Source organism: Oncorhynchus nerka, linkage group LG18, assembly GCF_034236695.1.
Source record: "Oncorhynchus nerka isolate Pitt River linkage group LG18, Oner_Uvic_2.0, whole genome shotgun sequence".
NCBI lineage: Eukaryota > Metazoa > Chordata > Actinopteri > Salmoniformes > Salmonidae > Oncorhynchus > Oncorhynchus nerka.
The window spans coordinates 59,875,449-59,897,600 of record NC_088413.1 but is presented as its reverse complement, the minus strand read 5'-3'; the positions used below and the strand labels follow the sequence as shown (position 1 = coordinate 59,897,600).

Genomic DNA, 22,152 nt, shown 5'->3' with positions numbered 1-22,152 from the left:
AGACACAGATAGAGAGGCCTTTCTGGACAGCTTGACCGCTCTTGTGTGGCAAACTGTTATGAAACCACAGGGTTGGCAGAACAAAGAGCCCATACTACACCACCTGAATACTGGCATAAAAGGTTTCTGACAGCAGAGCCAGCCTACCTCCCACTTACGAGTAGACTGAGAGTCATGTGTCAGAGCCTCTAGCAGCACCCTTCCCTTCCCTCATATCTTCACATTCCACATATGACGGCCCACTAAGGATTTGATGTCAGGCAACGTCTTTTGGATGAATTTTTAAAAATATACTTTTCTTTGTCTTTTTTTCCTCGGTCCGAACCAAATCTGAAACAATCATAGATGTCCACAAATGTCCGGTCCTTCATTTAGCACAAAACAGTACCAGTCAAAAGTTCGGACACAACTACTCATTCAAAGATCCTGATCAAATCTGAACCAATCATAGACATCTATGTTTTGGAAGTTAGGACAGCACAGTAAAGAAAAGCAGAGTATAGTACAGTACAATAGAGCACAGAAGAGTACAGTAAAGAAAAGTAATGTATAGTGTACTGTTCTCCAATGTATTCTACTGAACTAAACTGTACTGAATTAAACTTTACTGTAAGGTACTGAACCGAATTAAACTATACTGTACTGTACATTACTGTAATTAAACTCTAATGTACTGTTCTCTACCTAATATAACTACTGTTCTGTACCATATTGTACTGTACTCTTGTGCTCTACTGTGCTGTACTGTACTCTTGTGCTCTACTGTAACTAAACTGTGCTGTACTGTACTAAACTGTGCTGTACTGTACTCTTGTGCTCTACTGTGTTCTACTGTACTAAACTGTGCTGTACTCTTGTGCAATACTGTACTAAACTGTGCTGTACTGTACTAAACTGTGCTGTACTGTACTAAACTGTGCTGTACTCTTGTGCTCTACTGTACTAAACTGTGCTGTACTGTACTAAACTGTGCTGTACTGTACTAAACTGTGCTGTACTGTACTAAACTGTGCTGTACTCTTGTGCTCTACTGTACTAAACGGTGCTGTACTGTACTAAACGGTGCTGTACTGTACTAAACTGTGCTGTACTGTACTAAACTGTGCTGTACTCTTGTGCTCTACTGTACTAAACTGTGCTGTACTGTACTAAACTGTGCTGTACTGTACTAAACTGTGCTGTACTCTTGTGCTCTACTGTACTAAACTGTGCTGTACTGTACTAAACTGTGCTGTACTGTACTGTGATTTTCAAAACTTGTGAAACATAGCCAAGACGTCTATGATTTGTTCAGATTTGGATCTGGTCCGGAACGACCAAATTTGTACTTGTTTTGTGGCAGAGCTTGCTTTGCAAGTTTTTGTTTTTACATTTACATTTTGGTCATTCAGCAGAATCTCTTATCCAGAGTGACTTACAGTCAGTGCTTTCAACTAAGGTAGATAAACAACAACATATCACAGTCATAGCAAGAAAAAATATGTACAACTGTCACGGGATTCTTCTATTGAAGGAGAGGCGGATCAAAATGCAGCGCGGTAGTTGTCCATGGTTTTTTAATGAGAAAACTGAACACATAACCAAAACAACAAAGTGAAAACCCAAAACCAGTCCCTTGTGTCACAAACACTAACACAGGAACAATCACCCACAAAACCCAACACCAAACAGGCTACCTAAATATGGTTCCCAATCAGAGACAATGACTAACACCTGCCTCTGATTGAGAACCATATCAGGCCAAACACAGAAAGAGACAAACTAGACACACAACATAGAATGCCCACTCAGATCACACCCTGACCAAACAAAACATAGAAACATACAAAGCAAACTATGGTCAGGGTGTGACAGTAACCATTACTCGTAATGTTATTGTAGTTGAAGTGGTCTGTTGGTTTATTCTGTTGGTTGGACTACTTTGAACATCATCACTGCCAGTTTTAAACCCTTTGAAGAAGCTAACATAAGTGAATGTGATAGATGGGAGTAATAATGCATATTTTGTTGTAGTCTTCAGTTGGTTCCTCTTTCCTATTAAGAGGCGTCTTTTTCAATGTTCATATAAAAGAAAATTCATATTCTAACCTTTCATTCAGCACCTGAAATGCATGTGATGTCAACGTCATTTTGCTTACTGGGTGGCTTTTTTTATCAGCACATTCTGAGCCTGTACTAGTCTGTCAACAACTACTGTGTGAAAAAATAATCTACTACAACAATAGTTACAGTGTGTGAAAGCATGACCTTTGAATTTGTATTTATAAAATGAGATAGACAATGGTTAATGAGATGATGAATGTATTAGTGATAAAATAAGGATTCCCCTTTTGGATCCATCCTGTCTTACTGTTAATTCTGGGATTGTGCTTCCTCATACTGTTGATATTGAGACAGAGCCAGATAAGGGTGTGGAAAAACTCTCAGAGGATGGTACTGTAATAACACCACTTACTGGAACACCACTGCTGCAAACTAAGCTAAAAGAGTAGAGTTATCACATCTTTACAAGAAGCCTTTTTATGTTTTTTGATACTTAGAAACACAGGGGGGGGTCATCACACAATGGAACACATAGATGGTCATAACAAATTAATCAGACAACAATGTCTAGTTCATGTACACTCCCCTCCATATACTCCAGCATTTTAGATTTGAGATCAAATCGTTCATATGAGGCGACAGTACAGAATGTCACCTTTCATTTGAGGGTGTGTTCATTCATCTTTATTCATTATGAAGGTAGAAGTGTTCAGAAACATCTTCTATTCTTACTTACAATAAAAGTGACTCCAATATGGTGCAAGACATTGTGCATGATTCAGTTCCGGACGGTTCGAGGCCAAACAGCTGTTAGGAACAGTAGTTACAGTGAAAACGTTACGTTCCCTTTCACTCAGTCAACTTTGGTACAACATACTATGGGGAAATATAATCACGCCCCAAGCCGTCCCCCACTGAATAAATTAAACGGCCCAGGGCAGACCACTCAGAACCGATGCGGCAGTCTGGGTATTGCTCACACAGCGCGTTGCTTAGTGACTTTTCCCTATGCTAGCAGTAAGCACAAAGTGTGTGGTGATGCCCAGCTTGCCACAGCACAAATATCTCCTATAGTCAACCCTTTAAACAATGCCCAATATGCCACCAGAACCCTGGTGGAGTGGGCATGTACACCGCTAGGTAACACCTTGCTGCTATATGCTAGAGAGAGAGCCTCCACAATCCAGTGGGAGAGGCTGCTTAGCGAACACCCTGCCGTGAGCTGGATTAGCAAAACAGACAAAAAGCTGGTCACATAACCGGATATCGCGGGTCCGTTCAATGTAAGTGTTTACATCTTGTACCAGACACAGGGCATGTAACCTCTGTTGCTCCTCAGAAGCAAAAGGAGGAGGCGAAAAGGGAAATAGCTCAGAAGCTAAGGACCTCTAGGACAGAACCATGACTTTTGTGGCAAAGACCGCATTTGGTCGCAAGGTCACCTTAGAGTTGCCCGGGGAGTACCGAGTACAGGAAGGGTGTACGGATAACGCATGGAGTTCCCCAACATGTTTAGCCGAGGCCAAAGCCATGAGCAGGGAGGTTTTGTAGGAGAGGATCACCAACTCCAGAGGCTCAAAAGAAGGCTGCACATAGCGCCTCCAAAACCAGCGCCAAGTCCCATGTGGGTGCAATAGGTTTAGAAAATAGATAGGCCCAAAGGAACCAAATCTCCGGCCTCTCGTACCAAACCTGTTCATGCGTTTGGGCAACAGGTCCCTGCGCAATGAGAGTTGCCATGGGTCTGCAAACCAAGGCTGCCTGGGCCAATGGGGACAAACAATAATTAATGATAAGCCCTCCCAGCGCACTCTCTCCAACGTGGGCTGAATCAGAACCACTGGCGGATATGCGTGAAGGACTGTCCGAGGCCACTGTTGTGCCAGAGCGTCCGTTCCCAACGGGGCACTCGGCCCCTCATCGAGAAAAATAGATGACATTGCACATTATATAAAGATCTACGAACCTCTCCCATATCTGGGCAACCACCCAGGGGTATAGCCTTCACTCCTGAGGAAGAGCCCCTCCCAGATAGCAGATCTGCACCAGAGGTTTTTATTTTACACCTTTATTTAACTAGGCAAGTCAGTTAATTAAGAACAAATTCTTATTACAATGACAGCCTAGGAACCGTGGGTTCACTGCCTCGTTCAGGGGCAGAAGGACAGATTTGAACTTGTCTGCTCGGGGATTCGATCTAGCAGCCTTTCGGTTAATACTCCAATGCTCTAACCACCAGGCTAGGCAATCGTGAACATGCACCGGCTGAAGTGACATGTAATTGATATGCCGGACATTCTGTGACATTCTGTAACCCTCTCGCACAGCACGCGCCACACTTGTGGGGATGTGTCTGTCATGACCACCTTGCGGGACAACACCTGGCCCATTGGCAAGTGCCCGAAGGCATGTCAGGGATACCTGAATTGACCAGTTTAGGTGGCGAGATGCATCGAAGTGCATTGCTAGTACCCAGCGCTGCCCCATCAATAATAGTCCAAGAGAAATTACCACTATCATAGAAGCCATTATCCCCAGTAGGCACAGGAACTGGTGTAAAACGCACTGTGCGCCCCAACCAAAATTGTGCCAGGCAGAGCTGGAACCCTGACACCCTCTCCAGGGATAGAAAAGCGCAATTTACTCATGAGTCTAAATCAAGATCCAGGAATGGAATGCGCTGCAATAGGATTAGACAGCTCTTTTTCTGGTTTACAATAAAACCAACATGGGACACCAGCCTGGATGTGTGTACTACTTCTTGTTCCCTTGACTCTGCTTCTATCAGCCAATCGTCCAGATAGGCCAATACCTTCACCCCCTGGCCACTTATTGGGTGTCAGAGCTGCCTCCACCACCTTTGAAAAGACTCTAGGTGAGAGGGACAAAAACTCATAGGCTACTGCCTCATAATGAAATCTCAGGAACTTTTCGGGACACACGGACACAGGGCAAACATTTCTACAATGGGGCGTTAACCCCTGTCCCTTTTTAGAACCAGGAAATACCGTCTGTACAAGCCGTCCTGGACTTCGGACAGAGGAACCACTCATATTGCCTGTTTCTGAAGCAAGAAGGATATTTCCGGCCATAATACTGGCACAGGGCCAGGAGAACAGTCGATTAGAGGTCTTCACATGTCCACCTGAACCCAAATAGCCGAGCCCCAACTCCAACTTTTCCCTCAGGTCTGGTCCTGTTTCATTGTCATCGGGTATCGGGTCTATGTAACTACAGCTGATAGACTCGAGTGGACCATGGCTCTGCATAGCCTATAGCCCTCAAACTCAACACTGGACCTTGAAGCCAGTTCCACTGCATTTTTTCATTGTTCCCCCCTGATTTGGAATTGATTTAGACCTGGGACACCAGGTGTGTGCAAATAATTATCAGGAAAAACAGAAAACCAGCAGGTTCTGGACCTCAAAGGGTAAGAGTTGAGTACCCCTGGCCAATAGCATATTTATATTACGCTAATCAGGTGACTTTATTGACTAGCCGACTAGACTTTCTAGACCCAGCCGAGGTACCGGCATCCGGGAAAGGAAAGTTGCCATTGGTAACGGCAAGCTTCTTCAAGAATGCTACAAGAATGCTACAAGTTTGCTTGAAGTATGTGGCAATGCACACACAGACTGGTTTGAGCAAGGGCCGCCTTACAGTGTTCCAAGCAGAGATAAACTACACATAAATTGTGAGTATCTTTCACAGAAATACTCGACCCCGAACCTGGCATAGCAAAATCAAATTCCATTTTCTTGGTCGCGTATGTAGTGGGTGTCATGTAAAAATCTTCCCATCGTGAAATAGTTCCCAAATTTCTCCCGGCGTGAAAATGTTCCCAGTTCAATAATTGCATGCGCATATTTTTATGTGGAGGGCCGAGCTCGTCTCTTTATGTAGATGGCCGAGCTCGTCTCTTTATGTGGAGGGCCGAGCTCGTCTCTTTATGTGGATGGCCGAGCTCGTCTCTTTATGTGGATGGCCGAGCTCGTCTCTTTATGTGGATGGCCGAGCTCGTCTCTTTATGTGGATGGCCGAGCTCGTCTCTTTATGTGGATGGCCGAGCTCGTCTCTTTATGTGGATGGCCGAGCTCGTCTCTTTTTGTGGAGGGCCGAGCTCGTCTCTTTTTGTGGAGGGCCGAGGTCGTCTCTTTATGTGGATGGCCGAGCTCGTCTCTTTATGTGGATGGCCGAGCTCGTCTCTATGTGGATGGCTGAGCACATCTCTTTATGTGGCGGCAGGTAGACTAGTGGTTAGAGCGGTGGACTTGTAACCGCAAGGTTGCAAGATCAACTCCCTGAGCTGACAAGGTAAAAATCTGTCGTTCTGCCCCTGAACAAGGCAGTTAATCCACTGTTCCTGTGTTCTGCCTTACAAACAGGACAACGGAATGGATCGCATGCAGCGACCCAAGGAAACGACTCCGAAAAAGAGGGAAACGAGGCGGTGTTCTGGTCAGACTCCGAAAAAGGGCACATCGCGCACCACTCCCCAGCATTCTTCTTGCCAATGTCCAGTCTCTTGACAACAAGGTTGACGAAATCCGAGCAAGGGTAGCATTCCAGAGGGACATCAGAGACTGCAACGTTCTCTGCTTCACGGAAACATGGCTTACTGGGAAGACGCTATCCGATGCGGTGCAGCCAACGGGTTTCTCCACGCATCGCGCCGACAGAAACAAACATCTTTCTGGTAAGAAGAGTGGCGGGGGCGTATGCCTCATGACTAACGAGACATGGTGTGATGAAGGAAACATACAGGAACTCAAATCCTTCTGTTCACCTGATTTAGAATTCCTCACAATCAAATGTAGACCGCATTATCTTCCAAGAGAATTCTCTTCGATTATAATCACAACCGTATATACCCCCCCCCAAGCAGACACGTCGATGGCTCTGAACAAACTTTATTTAACTCTTTGCAAACTGGAAACCATTTATCCGGAGGCTGCATTCATTGTAGCTGGGGATTTTAACAAAGCTAATCTGAAAACAAGACTCCCTAAATTTTATCAGCATATCAATTGCGCAACCAGGGGTGGTAAAACCTTGGATCATTGTTACTCTAACTTCCGCGACGCATATAAGGCCCTGCCCCGCCCCCCTTTCGGAAAAGCTGACCACGACTCCATTTTGCTGATCCCTGCCTACAGGCAGAAACTAAAACAAGAGGCTCCCACGCTGAGGTCTGTCCAACGCTGGTCAGACCAAGCTGACTCCACACTCCAAGACTGCTTCCATCACGTGGACTGGGACATGTTTCGTATTGCGTCAGATGGAAATATTGACGAATACGCTGATTCGGTGTGCGAGTTCATTAGAACGTGCGTCGAAGATGTCGTTCCCATAGCAACGATAAAAACATTCCCAAACCAGAAACCTTGGATTGATGGCAGCATTCGCGTGAAACTGAAAGCTCGAACCACTGCTTTTAATCAGGGCAAGGTGTCTGGTAACATGTCCGAATATAAACAATGCAGCTATTCCCTCCGCAAGGCTATTAAACAAGCTAAGCGTCAGTACAGAGACAAAGTGGAATCTCAATTCAATGGCTCAGACACAAGAGGCATGTGGCAGGGTCTACAGTCAATCACGGACTACAAGAAGAAACCCAGCCCAGTCACGGACCAGGATGTCTTGCTCCCAGGCAGACTAAATAACTTTTTTGCCCGCTTTGAGGACAATACAGTGCCACTGACACGGCCTGCAACGAAAACATGCGGTCTCTCCTTCACTGCAGCTGAGGTGAGTAAGACATTTAAACGTGTTAACCCTCACAAGGCTGCAGGCCCAGACGGCATCCCCAGCCGCGCCCTCAGAGCATGCGCAGACCAGCTGGCCGGTGTGTTTACGGACATATTCAATCAATCCCTATACCAGTCTGCTGTTCCCACATGCTTCAAGAGGGCCACCATTGTTCCTGTTCCCAAGAAAGCTAAGGTAACTGAGCTAAACGACTACCGCCCCGTAGCACTCACTTCCGTCATCATGAAGTGCTTTGAGAGACTAGTCAAGGACCATATCACCTCCACCCTACCTGACACCCTAGACCCACTCCAATTTGCTTACCGCCCAAATAGGTCCACAGACGATGCAATCTCAACCACACTGCACACTGCCCTAACCCACCTGGACAAGAGGAATACCTATGTGAGAATGCTGTTCATCGACTACAGCTCGGCTTTCAACACCATAGTACCCTCAAGCTCGTCATCAAGCTCGAGACCCTGGGTCTCGACCCCGCCCCTGTGCAACTGGGTACTGGACTTCCTGACGGGCCGCCCCCAGGTGGTGAGGGTAGGCAACAACATCTCCTCCCGCTGATCCTCAACACGGGGCCCCACAAGGGTGCGTTCTGAGCCCTCTCCTGTACTCCCTGTTCACCCACGACTGCGTGGCCACGCACGCCTCCAAATCAATCATCAAGTTTGCGGACGACACAACAGTGGTAGGCTTGATTACCAACAACGACGAGACGGCCTACAGGGAGGAGGTGAGGGCCCTCGGAGTGTGGTGTCAGGAAAATAACCTCACACTCAACGTCAACAAAACTAAGGAGATGATTGTGGACTTCAGGAAACAGCAGAGGGAACACCCCCTATCCACATCGATGGAACAGTAGTGGAGAGGGTAGCAAGTTTTAAGTTCCTCGGCATACACATCACAGACAAACTGAATTGGTCCACTCACACTGACAGCGTCGTGAAGAAGGCGCAGCAGCGCCTCTTCAACCTCAGGAGGCTGAAGAAATTCGGCTTGTCACCAAAAGCACTCACAAACTTCTACAGATGCACAATCGAGAGCATCCTGGCGGGCTGTATCACCGCCTGGTACGGCAACTGCTCCGCCCTCAACCGTAAGGCTCTCCAGAGGGTAGTGAGGTCTGCACAACGCATCACCGGGGGCAAACTACCTGCCCTCCAGGACACCTACACCACCCGATGTTACAGGAAGGCCATAAAAATCATCAAGGACATCAACCACCCGAACCACTGCCTGTTCACCCCGCTATCATCCAGAAGGCGAGGTCAGTACATGTGCATCAAAGCTGGGACCGAGAGACTGAAAAACAGCTTCTATCTCAAGGCCATCAGACTGTTAAACAGCCACCACTAACATTGAGTGGCTGCTGCCAACACACTGTCATTGACACTGACCCAACTCCAGCCACTTTAATAATGGGAACTGATGGGAAATGATGTAAATATATCACTAGCCACTTTAAACAATGCTACCTTATATAATGTTACTTACCCTACATTATTCATTTCATATGCATACGTATATACTGTACTCTACATCATCGACTGCATCCTTATGTAATACATGTATCACTAGCCACTTTAACTATGCCACTTTGTTTACTTTGTCTACATACTCATCTCATATGTATATACTGTACTCGATACCATCTACTGTATGCTGCTCTGTACCATCACTCATTCATATATCCTTATGTACATATTCCTTATCCCCTTACACTGTGTATAAGACAGTAGTTTTGGAATTGTTAGTTAGATTACTTGTTGGTTATCACTGCATTGTCGGAACTAGAAGCACAAGCATTTCGCTACACTCGCATTAACATCTGCTAACCATGTGTATGTGACAAATCAAATTTGATTTGATTTGATTTGATTTGATCATTGAAAATAAGAATTAGTTCTTTAACTTACTTGCTTAGTTAAATAAAGGTAAAAATAAATGTTGATGGCTGAGCTTGTGCTGATGTTTCTCTCACACCCTTCCTCAACCTCAAAAAACTATTCTGTGGGCACATGCACATTTGCTTCACACATCAGTATTGACACTGACCAATCAGAAGCTTGTTGAGGTGTGAGGTCAGCATATAAACACCCAGACTCATGTGTCAAAGTGCTGAGTGTTGATGTGAGGAAAGTTTTATTGCAATGATTGTGGCGCTATGGGAGGGTGTGAGAGAAACATCTGTATGAGCTCAGCCATCCACATAAAGAGACACGCCTGCAATTATTGAACTGTGAGCAATTTTACAACATAACGTCACAATCTAAACACAACCAGAACGATTGGGAACTGTTTCACGCTAGGAAGATTTGTACATGACAGTGGGCAGTAAAATGTATCATGTATGATATAGTATACTATATTTGCCTATTCAGATTTGTATTTGACTCCATAAAGATGATTTAGTAACATGCAACATGCACTATAGTTGAGTTACAGTAATTGAGTTACAGTAATAGGCAATCAAGATATATCTGAGAATGGAATTCTAAATACAAGTGTACAGTTGAAGTTGGAAGTTTACATACACTTAGGTTGGAATCATTAAAACTTGTTTTTCAACCACTCCACAAATTTCTTGTTAATAACAAACTATAGTTTTGACAAGTCGCTTAGGACATCTACTTTGTGCATGACACAAGTAATTTTTCCAACAATTGTTTACAAACAGATTATTTCACTTATAATTCACTGTCTCACAATTCCTCACAATTCACTGTCTCACAGTGGGTCAGAGGTTTACATACACTAAGTTGACTGTGCCTTTAAACAGCTTGGAAAATTCCAGAAAATGATGTCATAGCTTTGGAAGCTTCTGATAGGCTAATTGACATCATTTGAGTCAATTGGAGGTGTACCTGTGGATGTATTTCAAGGCCTACCTTCAAACTCAGTGCCTCTTTGTTTGACGTCATGGGAGAATCAAAAGAAATCAGCCAAGACTTCAGAAAAAAAATTGTAGACCTCCACAAGTCTGATTCATCCTTTGGAGCAATTTTCAAATGCCTGAAGGTACCAAGTTCATCTGTACAAACAATAGTACGCAAGTATAAACACCATGGGACCACACAGACGGCATACCGCTCAGGAAGGAGACGCGTTCTTTCTCCTAGAGATGAATGTACTTTGGTGCGAAAAGTGCAAATCAATCCCAGAACAACAGCAAAGGACCTTGTGAAGATGCTGGAGGAAACAGGTACAAAAGTATCTATATCCACATTAAAAGAGGTCATATATCGACACAACCTGAAAGGCCGCTCAGCAAGGAAGAAGCCACTGCTCCAAAACCGCCATAAAAAAGCCAGACTGTTTGGCCATAATGACCATTGTTATGTTTGGAGGAAAAAGGGGGAGGCTTTCAAGCCAAAGAACACCATCTCAACCGTGAAGCATGGGGGTGGCAGCATCATGTTGTGGGGGTGCTTTGCTGTATGAAGGACTGGTGCCCTTCACAAAATTGATGGCATTATGAAGAGGGAAATTATGTAGATATATTGAAGCAACATCTCAAGACATCAGTCAGGATGTTAAAGGTTGGTCGCAAATGGGTCTTCCAAATGGACAATGACCCCAAGCATACTTACAAAGTTGTGGCAAAATGGCTTAAGGACAACAAATTCAAGGTATTGGAGTGACCATCAAAAAGCCCTGACATCAATCCTATAGAAAATGTGTGGGCAGAACTGAAAAAGTGTGTGCGAGCAAGGAGGCCTACAAATCCTGGCTCAGTTACACCAACTCTGTCAGGAGGAATGGGCCAAAATTCACCCAACTTATTGTGGGAAGCTTGTGGAAGGATACTCGAAACGTTTGACCCAAGTTAAACATTTTAAAGGCAATGCTACCAAATACTAATTGAATGTATGTAAACTTCTGACCAACTGAGAATGTGATGAAAGAAATAAAAGCTGAAATAAATAATTCTCTCTACTATTATTCTGACATTTAACATTCTTAAAATGAAGTGGTGATCCTAACTGACCTAAGACAGGGTATTTTTACTAGGATTAAATGTCAGGAATTGTGGAAAAACTGAGTTTAAATGTATTTGGCTAAGGTGTATGTAAACTTCCGACTTCACCTGTGTATATACAGTCGTATGAAAAAGTTTGGGCACCCCTCTGAGGCTGCATAATAATTGACTCTGTCATCACAGAAAATGATCACAGTGGCATGCCATTCATTTTCTAATAAAAGCTGGTATTGTCCAGACAAAGATTTTTAGTGTAGCAATATTAAGTTGTATGAAATTAAATCAGATGTGAAAAATAGGCTATGCAAAAATGTGGGCACCCTTGTCATTCTGTTGATTTGAATACCTGTAACTACTTAGCACTGATTAATTGGAACACACAATTGGTTTGGTGAGCTCATTAAGCCTTGAACTTCATAGACAAGTGCATCCAATCATGAGAAAAGGTATTTAATAAGGTGGCCAATTGCACGTTGTTGTTCTCTTTGACTCTCCTCTGAAGAGTGGCAACATGGGGGCCTCAAAACAACTCTCAAAGGACCTGAAAACAAAGATTGTTCAACATTATGGTTTAGAGGAAGGCTACAAAAATCTATCGCTGAGATTTAAGCTGTCAGTGTCCACTGTGAGGAACACAGTGAGGAAATTGAAGACCACAGGCACAGTTCTTGTTAAGGCCAGAAGTGGCAGGCCAAGTAAAATATCGGAGAGGCAAAGGCGAAGGATGGTGAGAACGGTCAAAAACAGCCCACAGACCACCTCCAAAGACCTACAACATCATCTTGCTGCAGATGGTGTCACTGTGCATCGTTCAACAATTCAGCGCACTTTGCACAAGGAGAAGCTGTATGGGAGAGTGATGCGGAAGAAGCCTTTTCTGCACACACGCCACAAACCGAGTCGCTTGAGGTATGCAAACGCACATTTGGACAAACCAGCTTCATTTTGGAATAAGGTGCTGTGGACTGATGAAACAAAGATTGAGTTATTTGGTCATAACAAGGGACGTTGTGCATGGCGGAAAAAGAACACAGCGTTCCAAGAAAAACACTTGCTACCCACAGTAAAATATGGTGGGGGTTCCATCATGCTGTGGGGCTGTGTGGCCAGTGCCGGTACTGGGAATCTTGTTAAAGTTGAGGGTCGCATGGATTCCACTCAATATCAGCAGATTCTTGGGAATAATTAATAAGTTAAGCCGGGGCTGGATATTTCAACTAGAATACGACCCAAAACACTGCTCAAAATCTACCCGGGCATTTATGCAGAGGAACAAGTACAATGTTCTGGAATGGCCATCCCAGTCCCCAGACCTGAATATCATTGAGAATCTGTGGGATGATTTGAAGGGGGCTGTCCATGCTCGGCAACCATCAAACCTAACTAACTGGAGATGTTTTGTAAGGAGGAATGGTCCAAAATACCTTCATCCAGAACCTCATTAGAGGCTATGGGAAGCGTCTAGAGGCTGTTATTTTAGCAAAAGGAGGCTCTATTAAATATTGATGTGATTTTTCTATTGGGGTGCCCAAATTTATGAACCTGTCTAATTTTGTTTTGATGCATATTGCACATTTTCTGTTAATCCAATAAACCTCAATTCACTACTGAAATATTACTGTGTCCATCAGTTATTTGATAGATCAAAATGAAATTGCTGATCCAAACACCCAATTATTTATAAATGGAAATCATGGAAATTGTCAGGGGTGCCCAAACTTTTTCATACGACTGTATATAGTTCATGAGTTTCAACTGTATTTAATCACTTTGCAAAATGAATGGATTCACATACAAGGCATACATCTTAATTTGCAAAGCATTACAAGGCATTATTCTAAGCATGATCAGAGAAAGAAAGAGAGAGACAAAGAAATCATGGCTTGTGCCATGGCCCATAGCGCTTGGGTGAGGGTGAGAAAGAGTGTAGGTATCTCACCACAGCAAGTCAGGAACAAGAGAAAGAACAATTCATCTAAGACCCCATTATAAGCATCAGAGTTGTTTGAGTTGTATTGAGTGAGTTTGTATTGAGTTGTTGACCAATAGTATTACTGTAAACTTAACCTCCAATCAGATCAGACCTACATGATGTAACCTCTGCTTCTCAGAGATGAGACAATGGGGGTTGATGAGATCAACACAGAGAATGCTGAATTTCTAAGAAAACAGAGAACATTCTTGCATACAGTTGATTTGTAGATTCACTTCGAGGTCATGGCTGCCCTAAACGTACATATATTTTGCAGATGTTATCGCATGTGCAGCTAAATGCTTATGTTTCTAGCTCCAACAGTGCAGTAATACCTAACAATACAAAACAATCTACAAAATTCCCCAAGATTTTAGTAAAGGAATAAAGAAATATCAGAACGAGCAATCTGAGTCAGGAATATTATTATATGTATATAATGGTGAAAAATAACACACCAAAAATATATATATATATAATACAAAGTTGGCTAAGAGCTAAACAAAATGTAAAAAATAAAAAGGGGCAACCATGTCACGCCATCTTGTTGAGTCCATCGTCTTCTCAATCACTTTCTTAGCTATCTTACTCATTGCACTAACAAATTGACAAATAATAATAATAATTGTTTGTCATTTGGAAACTTGTGAGAACAAGTACAAACTTCAGCACACAACGTCCAGGGGGTGAGCAAACTCTAACACTATGGGACAGTTTAGTTGGCACAATACAAGACAGTCTGGGTTTCCAATTGTTGGTTTTAGTAGCGTGATTCCTTCCTGTTCACACCGAGGTGCAGAGCGGAATAATTGAAGGAATGAATCCGAGCCTCATGCTTATCACCTGTGGAAGGCGGGGCTTCCAGCGAGGCATGGATTTCATTGGCCTTGTCAGGCGTGAATGTACTGTAGATCCTTCAACCGAAGTCGCGACCAAAACAAACCCCAAACAAGTTTTTAGAGTCACAAGCTTGATGAAGTCATTGCGTGCTCGGAATATGGGACCAACTTCTAAACTTTTGACTACTTTAATACACTATAAGTGAATACTTATGAATTATTCAAATTAGAGGACTAGATAAATAAAGTGCTTTCATTTCTAAATGAGGAAAAAATATGTGTGGAAATATCATCAAATAAAGGCTTACAGATGTTTCATATCAGGCGACCAGACAATCTGAAACCTAAAAAATTGGAGTATAGAACCAAATTAAACATTTTAGCTTCACTGTCCAAATACATAAGAAGGGGAGTGTATATCAACATGACACAGAGGCGTTCCAGAAAGATGGGGAACAAGAGGGGGGAGAAACATCACTGACAAGTATGGATTTTGGATGAGAGAGGAGTGGAGGGTCAAGAGATTTGGAAAAGGGAAGCTTCATTAAAGCTAGCCTAAGATCTGATTCCAGAAAAATTCAGGGAAGAAAAATATTAAACTGAGTGTACAAAACATTAAGAAAACCTTCAATTTATCAGGGCATGGACTCTACAAGCTGCTGAAAGCGTTCCACAGGAATTCTGGCCCATGCTGACTCCAATGCTTCCCATAGTTGTGTCAAGTTGGCTGGATGTCCTTTGGGTGGTGGACCATTCTTGACACACACGGAAAATTGTTGAGCGTGAAAAACCCAGCAGCATTGCAGTTCTTGACAAACTGGTGGGCCTGGCACCTACTACTATACCCCATTCAAAGGCACTTAAATCTTTAGTCTTGCTCATTCACTCTTTGAATGGCACACATACACAATCCCTGTCTCAATTGTCTCAAGGCTTAAAAATCTATCTTTAACCTGTCTCCTCCCCTTCATCTACACTGATTGAAGTGGATATGACAAGTGACATCAATAAGGGATCATAGCTTTCACCTGGATTCACCTGGTCAGTCTATGACATGGAAGAGAAGATGTTCATAATGTTTTGTACACTGAGTGTAGAACTGCAGTGGGGAAAAACGGGTGAATGTGTGTTTCCATGATCCATACAGATCATACGAATCACCAGAACTCACTTTAGCCTAAACCACATTGAAATCAATCAAATATGACAGGCCACAGGAGGTCTCTGGTCATTAATCTGTGACTTACATCAACAGTTCAGTTCACCAAACCTTTTAAAATGTTCCTCCTCTCCAAAAAAGTGGTGAATTCCAGAGACTCAGACTAAACAACATCTGAGAGAGCATACATATCTTTCTCTACAAAGCCTTTGGAGAGAAATCACTATTGACATTTGGATCTGTTGATGAGAAAGGGAGATATTTTCCAGTTTATTGCAGCTAGACAGAATTAGGTGTTATATTTATTCCAGTATTAAGAGAATCCCTAGGCCCCCAGATAAAGCTTGTGTCACCTCCCTTACAGGCTTGTTCCTGGCATATTAATCCGCAGGGCAATAACTATGCAGAATGGACGGCAAAATTATAGTCCATAGGACAGACACACTTGGCTGGTACCAAAAGGGCTGTAACCAGGCTGCAGGAACATCATGCAGTCAGAAGGAACAACAATCATAAACAGTCATGAGTTTGGACCAAGCAAACTCACCAAGTCAATGATGTGAACCTAGAGTCTCCCTATATACTTGCTTCTATTTCCGACCAATACTATCAAACCCCAGAACCCTACTCTTACAACACCTAAATCAGTGGGTTGTGATTAGAGTATAGGGCTACATCTAAAGAGGTAGAACACTTAAATGTAGTCTGGCAACAGAATCATGACGTTTTGTTGGTGGTGGTTTTCATAATGAGGGTATCCTCCAGACGATTTGGCCTTAATTAGCTAACAACAAATATTATTTGTTTCTCACTAATGAGGCTAAAAACAGATTTTGCATCTCATAATATAGCCAATTCCCCTTGAAGTTAGAGTGTGGTTAACGTAACTGTTGTGTGTAATAGTGGCTACTGATACTTGAATTAAACATACATAAGTTGAGTTGTGGTTCACCATGGCAAAGTCTACAACCAGTTGGTAAATTGTCAGGCCTACATGGGATCCAGGCATATTACATAGACTCTGAAAGCGACATCTATTGTGTAAAAATCCATACTACCAGATGGGGATGAGGCAGGTACGCCAGAAAGCCATTGTGTGGGGCACCTTTGAACAACGATATGGGAAAAGCACTGAATCCACGGCTGATGCTCTCTTTTGCTACACACTAAATTAAAATCACAAATGTCAGTGGATGGAGAAGACAAATCCATCACCCTTTGTCCCAGGTAAATTCCTTTGTTAATGGGGGTTTTCCCTGAGAAACCAGAGCTTTTGCAATGTGCAGCAGTTGTATGGTTGAAACTCTACACAGAGTCCCAGAAAGAAACCATGCTCAACTGTAAGGAACATTGGGAAATAGAATTTGAGGGAACAATGGGAGTGAGCCATTAAACACTAAAAATAATCCTTGGGCACAGACAATCAATGGAATTAACGAGTTCACAAATGAAGAGTAAAATGTTTTCAGCATTCTAAAATAAAGGCGTTAAAGACAGAATGTGTTGCAGCCGGCCGCGACCGGGAGACCCATGAAGTGACGTCCAGCTTAGGGGAGGGTTTGGCCGGCTGGGATGTCCTTGTCCCATCATGCTCTAGCAACTCCTGTGGCGGGTCGGGCGCATGCATGCTGACACGGTCGCCAGTTGTACAGTGTTTCCTCCGACACATTGGTTCAGCTGGCTTCCGGGTTAAGAAGCATCTTTTATAAATTTAACAAGGCAAGTCAGTTAAGAACAAATTCTTATTTACAATGACGGCCAAACCCTCCCCTAACCTGGACGACGCTGGGCCAATTGTGCGCCTCCCTATAGGACTACCGGTTGTGATACAGCCCGGGATCGAACCAGGGTCTGTAGTTAGGCCTCCAGCATTGCGATGCAGTGCCTTAGACCGCAGCGCCACTCGGGAGCATTGTGGCTTGGTAGGATCGTGTTTCGGAGGACGCATGGCTCTTGACCTTGTCACGTTCTGACCTTAGTTCTTTTGTTATGTCTTTGCTTTAGAATGGTCAGGGCGTGAGTTGGGTGGGTTGTCTATGTTCTTTTTTCTATGTTTTGGGATTTCTGTGTATGGCCTGGTATGGTTCTCAATCAGAGGCAGCTGTCAATCGTTGTCCCTGTTTGAGAACCATACTTAGGTAGCCTGGTTGTCCCTGATTGAGAACCATACTTAGGTAGCCTGGTTGTCCCTGATTGAGAACCATACTTAGGTAGCCTGGTTTCACTTTTGAGTTCTGGGTGATTGTTTCCTGTTGGATGATTGTTTCACATTTCAGGACTGTTTCGGTTTCGTTTGTATCAGTCACTTTGTTATTTTGTATTCTTTAGTGTTCAGTTTTAATAAACTAAAATGGACACTTACCACTCTGCACATTGATCCAACATCTCTTACTCCTCATCAGAGGAGGAAGAAGAAAATCGTTACAGACCTTCACCACTCCCGAGTCCATACTGGAGTTGCAGAAATGGGACAAGACTGTAACTAACAATTGGATATCACAAAATTGTGCAGAAAAAATATATATACAGTTGTAGTCTGAAGTTTACATACACCTTAGCCAATTACATTTAAACTCAGTTTTTCCACAATTCCTGACATTTAATCCTAGTAAAAATGCCCTGTCTTTGGTCAGATAGAATCACCACTTTATTTTAAGAATGTGAAATGTCAGAATAATAATAGAGAGAATTTATTTCAGCTTTTATTTATTTCATCACATTCTCAGTGGGTCAGAAGTTTACATACACTCAATTAGTATTTGGTAGAATTGCCTTTAAATTGTTTAACTTCGGTCAAATCCTTCCACAAGCTTCCCACAATAAGTTGGGTGAATTTTGGCCCATTCCTCCTGACTGAGTCAGGTTTTGTAGGCTTCCTTGCTCGCACACACTTTTTCAGTTCTGTCCACACATTTTTTATAGGATTGAGGTCAGGGCTCTGTGATGGCCACTCCAATACCTTGACTTTGTTGTCCTTAAGCTATTTTGCCACAACTTTGGAAGTATGCTTGGGGTCATTGTCCATTTGGAAAACCCATTTGCGACCAAGCTTTAACTTCCTGACTGATGTCTTGAGATGTTGTTTCAATATATCAACATATTTTTCCTGCCTCATGATGCCATCTGTTTTGTAAAGTGCACCAGTCCCTCCTGCAGCAAAGCACCCCCACAACATGATGCTGCCTCCCCCGTGCTTCCTGGTTGGGATGGTGTTCTTTGGCTTGCAAGCCTCCCCCTGTTTCCTCCAAACATAATGCTGGTCATTATGGCCAAACAGTTCTATTTTTGTTTCATCAGACCAGAGAACATTTCTCCAAAAAGTATGATCTTTCTCCCCATGTGCAGTTGCAAACCGTAGTCTGACTTTTTTATGGCGGTTTTGGAGCAGTGGCTTCTTCCTTGCTGAGTGGCCTTTCAGGTTATGTCAATATAGTACTTGTTTTACTGTGGAAATAGATCATTTTGTACCTGTTTCCTCCAGCATCTTCACAAGGTCCTTTGCTGTTGTCCTGGGATTGATTTGCACTTTTCGCACCAAAGTACATTCATCTCTAGGAGACAGAACGAGTCTCCTTCCTGAGCGGTATGACGGCTGCGTGTTCCCATGGTGTTTATACTTGCGTACTATTGTTTGTACAGATGGACGTGGTACCTTCAGGCTTTTGGAAATTGCTCCCAAGGATGAATCAGACTTGTGGAGGTCTTGTGGACATCATTTTCTGGAATTTTCCAAGCTAGTTAAAGGCACAGTCAACTTAGTGTATGTAAACCTATGACCCACTGGAATTGTGATACAGTGAATTATAAGCGAAATAACAATTGTTGGAAAAATTACTTGTGTCATGCACAAAGTAGATGTCCTAACCGACTTGCCAAAACTATAGTTTGTTATTAACAAGAAATTTGTGGAGTGGTTGAAAAAGGAGTTTTAATGACTCCAACCTAAGTGTATTTAAACTTCCGACATCAACTGTATATATAGCATTCAGATATAAAGCCATTGTTAAGTTTGTCTTTGGACTTAATTCTAGGCACAGTGCCACAAAAAAAAAACTTGCTTATTATGAAATGCTTAACCTGATCTAAGGTTAATTGCCCTGTGACATTTTTGCCAGCAGTGAGGAGGCCCTTTTCATTTTCTGTACAGACTGTGTGTGTAGCAGTGTGATGTTGTTCTCCTAGATTATGCACCAAAATGCACACAAGGACCTTTTCAAATAGGCCAGGTCAAGAGGGGATGTTAATAATTTGATTAAAAAAAGTAAAAAAAACATTTTTTAATTACAGCTGCATAGCTAATGTTTTTTTGTACACTTTTTCTTATCTATATTATAAATACACTGGATTGTAAAAGTTTTGTATATTTTGGTTTGGTCCATCGTGGGTTATCTGTATTTCCGTACCCTCCTATTGTTCTCTTTTGCCTGACCTTCAGCTAGCGAGGTGCCTGAGAGCTGTGACTGCGCCAAGGGCTAACATATTGTGCGTTCTCTCTTCGTGCGCAGGCCAAATAAAAATCCAACAAGCAGACATCCAGTTGTGGCAGTGTCCTCATTAAATTACACAACGCAGAACGAACCACGCTACATATGCATTGTGTCATTGGAGTCTACATCCACTTTGAATGTTTGTATCAATGACTGTATATGCGTGTGTGTGTGGCTGCTTTGAACTCACAGTCATCTCTGGGCTCTGGCCCAGCAACTCCAGCTGCAGCTGGATCACTTGGAGGCGCCTCTCCTGCCCTCTCTTCTCCCTTTTATCCTGCAAGACCTTCTCTCCTGGCAGCATGCGCTGTCCCAGCCAGCCTCCAGACCCTGATAGACACAACAGACAGTACACGTTCTCATGGGGAACACACCACTCACTCATCACACATGTGGAAGGAGACATTTGCTTGACCATAAAAGCAGAAGGGACTCCCATGAGGCAGAGTCTGTCACACAGGAAACAGCCATCAAGACATCCACTTCTTAAACGAATAACTACATTGTGTAAAAATGCTTTCATCCTCCTAAAGTCAAATTAGTCTTGTCTGTTGAATTTCACTATAATGGTGCACTGTAATCAATACAATACAATGAAACCCAAATGGTAGATTTCTGTGCTACTTTTTATAGTTATGGCAAAAAAATGGAGACGCATAGGAGAGTTGAAACCAAACCGTTGTCAAAAGAGATGAGAATTCTGAATAACCACACTTCTCATGGGATCCAACATAAATCTCGTATTTATGGCATGCACTTGTAAGCTGGGGACACATACAGTGCAGTATGCTGCATCCAAAGCAAATGTGGAAAATGGGTCAGGAGGAAATGGGTGAAACATGCCTGGAAGAGTATCCAGGGCTGATAAATGAGAAGGCCTTGAGAGCTTGTCATCTTGACCATGGGATCTGTTTCATGGGTAGACCATAGGTCTGGGTTACAGAGGAGAGAAACTCTGAACAGGAATCATGATGAGGTTAAGACTCCATGGAAACACAGATGTCTACCCCCGATATCTATAGGTCACATATGTCGTTCATATAGGTTTACACTATAGACACTTACTGTAAATGGTCATTAAGGTGAGTCACATCAATGGGTTCACACTGTCACGTGGTGGAAAATATTTCAGAAAAGACACTTGTACTTAGGTTCCAAATGGCATCATGGAGTTTTCTTTCTTGCTTGTTTTGAGTGACCAATAGATGACCTGTGATAAGGTCACCAACTAACCCCAAAAAAGATGAGTTCACATTTAAGCAGTGGTGGAAGAGTACCCAATTGTCATACTTGAGTAAAAGTAAAGATACCTTAATAGAAAATGACACAAGTGAATGTTAAAGTCGCTCAGTAAAATACTACTTGAGTAAAAGTCTAAAAGTATTTGGTTTGAAATATACTTTAGTATCAAAAGTAAATCTAATTGCTAAAATATACTTAAGTATCAAAAGTAAAAGTATGAATAATTTCAAATTCTTTATATTAGGTAACCAGCGTGATATTCTTGTTTTTTTTAAATGTACGGATAGCCAGGGGCACACTCCAACACTCCGACATAATTTACAAATGAGGCATGTGTATTGAGTCTGCCAGATCATAGGCAGTAGGGATGACCAGAGTTGTTCTCTTGATAAGTGCGTGAATTGGACAATTTTCTGTCCTGCTAAAGCATAAAAAATGTAAAGAGTACTTTTGTATGTCAGTAAAAAGTACATTATTTTCTTTAGGAAAGTAGTGAAGTAAAATTATGAGTTTTCAAAAATATAAATAATAAAGTACAGATACCCAAAAAAAGGCTACTTAAGTAGTACTTTAAAGTACTTTAGACAACTGCATTTAAGACATAGGCCTAGATAAGTGAAATAATTGTTGGTTCTAAGAGCCACAGAGTTGATTAAGTGTGTCTAACC

The 22,152-nt window shown here is 42.7% G+C and overlaps 1 pseudogene; it reads right to left on the bottom strand.

Annotated features, from left to right (window-relative positions):
• Positions 1–22,152, bottom strand: part of LOC135561636 (uncharacterized) — a 69,702-nt pseudogene that overhangs the window by 9,012 nt on the left and 38,538 nt on the right.